We start from the raw sequence: 6292 nt of genomic DNA, 5'->3' as shown, positions 1-6292 counted from the left end.
TTATGTTAAATATTGTCAATTATTGTACTGAAAAAGCTAAACACTTTTTGTGCAGTAGTGCAATTTTTACCAATCCAAATTTATTTTTGGCTTTGTTAATAGGTGGTTCATTTATTGACCGATCAACCATTAGTTAGTAATCACTCTCAGCTTGGCAACATTATTGAGTGTAGAAAATTTTACCCTGGAATACTAAAGCTAGTATTTTCAGTCTCAAGTAGCACATTTAGGTCATGACTAATGACATATATATATACACACACACACACACACACTCAAATCTATATATATATATATGAGTATCATACATTCATCAGAACTTTGGATATTACTCTTTTACATTTTTATGTGTTTTTTTGTTTGTTTACTTGTTTTGTTCTTGTTACATAAACATCACTTGTGGTATGGAAGAGCAAGAAGACAGCATAAAATCTGAGGGTAAGTGATGAGAGATGTTATTGCTCAGGCATGCTACTTTAAGAGAGAGAGTGTGTGTGTGTGTGTGTGTGTGTGTGTGTGCCTGTGTTCCACCTTTCCTTTGTTTTTCCCTCTGATTCTCTTAGAGTCAGGTGGCTTTTATTCAATTTGCTAATTCAGTGAAGCTAATGCGGTCCTATGGTGGCCTTAGCAGTGCAGTTGTCCCTCAATATTTTACTAATTTTTCTGGTTGGTTTTGTTTTGTGGACAGAGATTCCTCTGGCTTTATTTAACAAGTCAGACTCCTGAAGACAATATGGGAGCAAGAGGAACAGGTATTCCTAACATTTAATTTAGGTAGGATTAGAATCATTGGGTCATTTTTGGGGAACATGCCAAGAAAGAAAATGGAATAAAATTTGAGATTACAAAGAAGTTAAGAAGATTTTTCTGTTAACACTTCATATAAGAATGAATAATTGAAATTTCAAATTGGAAATTTCTTAAACTAGTGGTTCAATTTAACCATCAATTTAAAATTTAAAATAAAAATTCATAAATAAAATAAAAATTTAAAATGAAAATTCAGATTCAATTTTGTCTGCCCCTACACCAATTCAGGGCTATTTCAATTCCAACAAAAACATCCACAGCTTCACAAATGTCTAGTTGATGAATCATGAGAAAAGTTAATATGCAGCTTATTCAAATTACTCTTCATGAGGCATAGTTACCTTTACGGAGTTTCATAAACAGTAATATTGATAGCAAACTCCATTCACGTTTTTATTTAAATTTTTAAAATATTGACTATTGTTTTGTGTGACTTTTTTTTTTTTTGACAGAGTTTCCCTCTTGTTGCCCAAACTGGAATGCAGTGGCTTGATCTTGGCTCACTGCAACCTCGACCTCCTAGGTCCAAGCGATTCTCCTACCTTAGCCTCTTGAGTAATTGGGACTACAGTTATATATGCCACCACGCCCGGTTAGTTTTGTATTATTAGTAGAGACGGAGTTTCTCCATGTTGGTCAGGCTGGTCTCGAACTCCCGACCTCAGGTGATCCACCTGCACTGGCCTTCCAAAGTTCTGGGGTTACAGGCGTGAGCCACTGTGTCCAGCCACACATTCCTTTTTATTTATTTTTTTTCTTTTCTAATACTCTTATAAAGCAAAATGGTAACAATGAAATTGAAACAAAATTAAAATTTTGATTTATATAATGCTATTGTAATTAATATATTTATGCTTTTCCTTTCTAAAGTAAGCAGTTGGTCATATAATTAGAATTTTTCACACACTTTTATAAAAAATTCAGAACTTCAAAGTATATTCAAAGTAAAATTCACTGGGAAAAAAAATTCTTTGGGGCATTCATATTGGGAAGTGTAAAATTCAACCACTAGATGGTGGAACTAATCCAAGTATCTATAATTAAATAGTCCTCACAAGATCTCTTCCAATTTTTGAAAGTTCCGTGATTTTATTCTTTTGAGCCAATTTTTACTTTTTATTTAGTATAACATTTAATTCAGCATATTAATCATTTCTGGTTTTGTGCTTTTTCATCTATTTATTACTCATATAGAAATTTTTATTTATATGATCACATGATTTAAAATGAAAGAATAGAATAAATATTTTCCCCCATTTCAAGTGAATCGAAAATTCTCTCATTTATGACCTTTAAAGTTAGCTTAAGACAAATGACATCTTTTTTTTTTTTTCTTTCGGAGACAAGTACAAGTTCAGAAGATGAAAGCAAATATTTATAAAAGAAACCACAATGTTTTTATGCTGTTTAGCCTTCATAATTTTGAACAATTCTGAATTTGTTGCTTCAAATGAATAATGAATTGCAGACACAGGTATTAAAGCCATCAAACATACTAGTTCACCATGTTGCAGACTTTAAAAAACACAGGACAAAGGTTTACAATAACTATTTGTGCTATCTAATGAAGAAACATCTAGATAATCAGTTTTACATAATTTTTGTATGTATACATTTCAATCAGTAAATGTCAACTACAAGATCAGTGCAATTACACTTGTTAGGGCACAGAGAATACTGGTATTTTTGATGAAATTAAGTCCACAAATACATATAGTAAAATGTAGAGGTTTTCAACTGATTTACAGGAAGCCTGATTTTTACAAAACTAGATTAATGAAAAATCACAACTGAAATCACTCTTTCAGTAACAAAAGATATATTTGTATGGTAGCTAGTTTTAATTAATTGGATTTGCTTTTCAAATTTGGACATAACCTTCAACATTGTGTGGAACACAGTGGGAAGTATAATAATTTTTCCTGAAAACCCTGTTTTTTACTATGCAAACATGCAGGCATCAGATTTTTAATCAAACCAATTGGCTGCCATCTGTGACACTGGCAGAGAACTGAAAGTGTAGATTTATTTATTACTTGGTTTTGTTGAAAAATCTAGATGAGCCATTTATGCTAACGTGGGAATCTAATTCTCAATAACTTCCGTGTTTTGTTTGTCCTTAGACAATAGAGATAATATATTCATTACGTTTCCATTTTAGTTACCTCAATGTAAAATTTATAAAACTGTTGGACCAATTGAAAAACTTACTAAAATATGGTTTTGGGACGCCTGTTGGGAACATTTACAGATCATTTCTTGGATTACATTTCGTCTTTAGAAAATATTTGATTCAATCAAACAGCATTACTCGGTATGGTGTAGAAAAAACAAAAATGTCATAACAATTTCAGTTTTCAGTCTGATTTGTAAGATTTAACCCAAGCCACAGTGGGAAAACTACATAATTAGTCAATAAATCATGAGCCCAAAGTCTGTCTTCAACCAATCTAATCATGCATATATGAAACAATATCAAAGACTAGAGAAGCAATTTATGACACGAGATTGAAGGTGATTCTGAATCAACAGAATTTTATTTTTCTTTTACCATGGCCCAAGTAATATTTGAAGTAAACTTGCTTGGGAAGCTTTGTTGAATTGACACAAACAAGCACAGAAATGCACCAATAAGCACATACCAAAGTCAATTCTGAAATGAGTTACAAAACTGTTCAGTGGTGGTCTTCCCATTGTAAAAGCTGATTTCATGGCTGTGTGGAATCATTGGTTGGACAGGTAAAATGAGAGAATGTAGATGCGAGCCCTTTGCTGCTGGCAAAACTTTAAAAATATGTTATTATTTTGTCATTATTTGTATTTCCTCATAGCAGCTCCTCTTAAAGACGGTTAGTCAGAATTCAGTTGTTTATAAAAGAGGTAGTAATAACATACTACGTGGGCTAGGAGCAGGAAGTTGAAGCATGTTTATGTTTAATTTTTATTTTATTTTTTCATCTGTAAATAAAGTCATATTATTTGTGAAAGACCAAGGCCAAGGATCTTGCATCTCATTCTATAATGAGGTCATCTCATATTATTTGTTATAAAAATCCCATAAATTAATTGTATTTGGGTCTTATTGAAGGGCATGGGCCAGAGATATGCATACAGAAATTGTCTCTCTAGCCTTCCTTTCATGACATGCATGAACTCTAGCAGTGGGTAGAAGGAAATTAATCATTTGGGAGGTTGAGCAACAGACTTTGAGAGTTAATTTTAAGTATCTTACATATATCTGTTAGCTGTGAAGGAAGACAAAAATTGACCTTTATTCTAGTATCCTTCTTCTAACTATGGCTGAAGATAGCTCTGTTGTGTCAAATAAAACCACAGATTTTCTTTTACTGTAGAGCTGAATAAGAAAGAAAGAAAGAAAGAAAGAAAGAAAGAAAGAAAGAAAGAAAGAAAGAAAGAAAGAAAGAAATCTATCATTCCTGAAAAGAGTGAATCTAGACAGATCACATGGTAAAAATACAAACTGAAATCCATCAACTAAGGGGTTAATTGGTCAAGTGAGTGTAGGTGGTATATGCCCTTAATAGTAGTTTAAGATATTAAAGAATTAAATGGATAATAGGAACCACCATTATTTATTGGCTTTTGTTGCTTTTTCTCCAAGCAAATTTGGAATGTTTTCACCTGACATAAATTATTTTACTTAGGTTATCTTTATTTGAGTGAGAGACATGTCATTAACGTACAGCAAAATTTACAAGTCACCATTCTTCCAAATACAAGACTGAATTGTTTAGAGTTTTTTTTTTTAAGTGTTTGTGTGTGTGTGTGTGTGTGTGTGTGTGTGTTTGTTTTCGTTTTGAGACAGAGTCTTGCTCTGCTGTCCAGGCTGGAGTACAGTGGCATAATCTCTGCTTACCGAAACCTCTGACTCCCAGATTCAAGCGATTCACCTGCCTCAGCCTTCTGAGTAGACCTACCACACTCAGATAATTTTTTGTATTCTTAGTAGAGATGGGGTTTCACCATGTTGGTCAGGCTGGTCTTGAGCTCCTGATCTCAGGAGTTCTTGGCCTCCCAAAGTGCTGGGATTACAGCCATGAGCCACAGTGCCCGGCCAGTTTTTAAAGTGTTTTATACAGTGTAACTCTAGGCTGTCAGAAATACCTGTATCTCAAATTCATTTAACTTTTCTATGAAGCAATCTTCTTATTTTCTCAGACATAAAAATTATCATAATACTTTACATTGAGTCTCTACAGTTAACTATATCCTGTGAAGGACATAAATACATGTGAGAATTAATTGATATTTTTTATACTAACTAGAAAGCACCAAGTTATTTGACTGCTAAATAAACAAAGTTAATTTTATATACCTATTCAGTGAGTGTTGGCAAGTATGAATTAATCTTCAAAAAATTCACTTACAACTAACAATTTTAAGGACTTAAAGGTTAATTTTATTATTAAAAGGGTATGATTATTTTTACTAAAATTAATAAAAAAGATTAACTGTTATTAAATTAAAGCTCCTTCAAAAACTGATAAGTGTATTCTTTACAGAGTTAAAAAGTAGTAGCAATACATTTTTATTGTAGTTAAGCTTACTTAACTAATGATCAAATAGATTAAGTTGTGTAAAATTGTACAAACTTTATATTTTTGCATACACTTATCTTCCTGGCATTTTTGAAATAAGAAAAGTACAAGTGTGTGGGGCAGAGGAGGCTATTCAGTTACTTCTGCTATGTTATTAAATCTCTGGTAACCACTCAATACAATACAATACAATACAATACAATACCTGTAGATTCAGCATCCAAACTATATTTTACCTTCAAGTTCTACCTGATAAAGTGTTGGAATAAAGAGGGTATTTTCCATAACTGTTTAATAATAATCACATGTTTTATACCCATTGCTGTGAAGAAGAAACCTTGAGCAACTAGAAATGTCAATCTGAAAGGCAGAAAAGCTGGAAAAATCTCATGAAGACTAAAAGATTTACGCTCATAAGATCATTTAAATTTAGTTGGGTATGCTAAAAAAATAAGGGGTACAAAATCTAAAGTTTGGTAAATCTTTGCTTTACAGGGCTTCAAGTAATAGAATTTTGTTTCCCTTTCTCTTCCCCTTTCTCTCTCTCTCTCTTTTTTATTTTTTGCCATTTCTTCTCAGGGGCCCCTGCAATTTCAAACCTTGGAATTGAATTGGATTTGAGGAGGAAAATCCATATTCAGCTTTAATCCAAATGAATTTTACTACTTTAGACAAAGGTACAACACTCTATTCAAAAAATTTATTGAAATCACATCTTTAAATCTGACACATCCACTTGAATAAATAAGTTGTGTTGTAGTTTCTCAGAGCAACTTCCGTTCATCTTTCACTCACTTTAACAATTTCTCACTGTTTTCTGCTCTTTTTTTTCCTATTTTTTGCTTGCTGAAATTGAGATCAATATTCATTGTGTTCTTCTGGGTTAACTCTTTTTTATGTTAACTGAATCAATTTTGACTTTG

The sequence above is a fragment of the Trachypithecus francoisi genome, unplaced genomic scaffold, assembly GCF_009764315.1.
Source record: "Trachypithecus francoisi isolate TF-2019V2 unplaced genomic scaffold, Tfra_2.0 Lachesis_group11, whole genome shotgun sequence".
NCBI lineage: Eukaryota > Metazoa > Chordata > Mammalia > Primates > Cercopithecidae > Trachypithecus > Trachypithecus francoisi.
The sequence above is the reverse complement of the archived record's forward strand: the minus strand, read 5'-3'. Positions refer to the sequence as shown.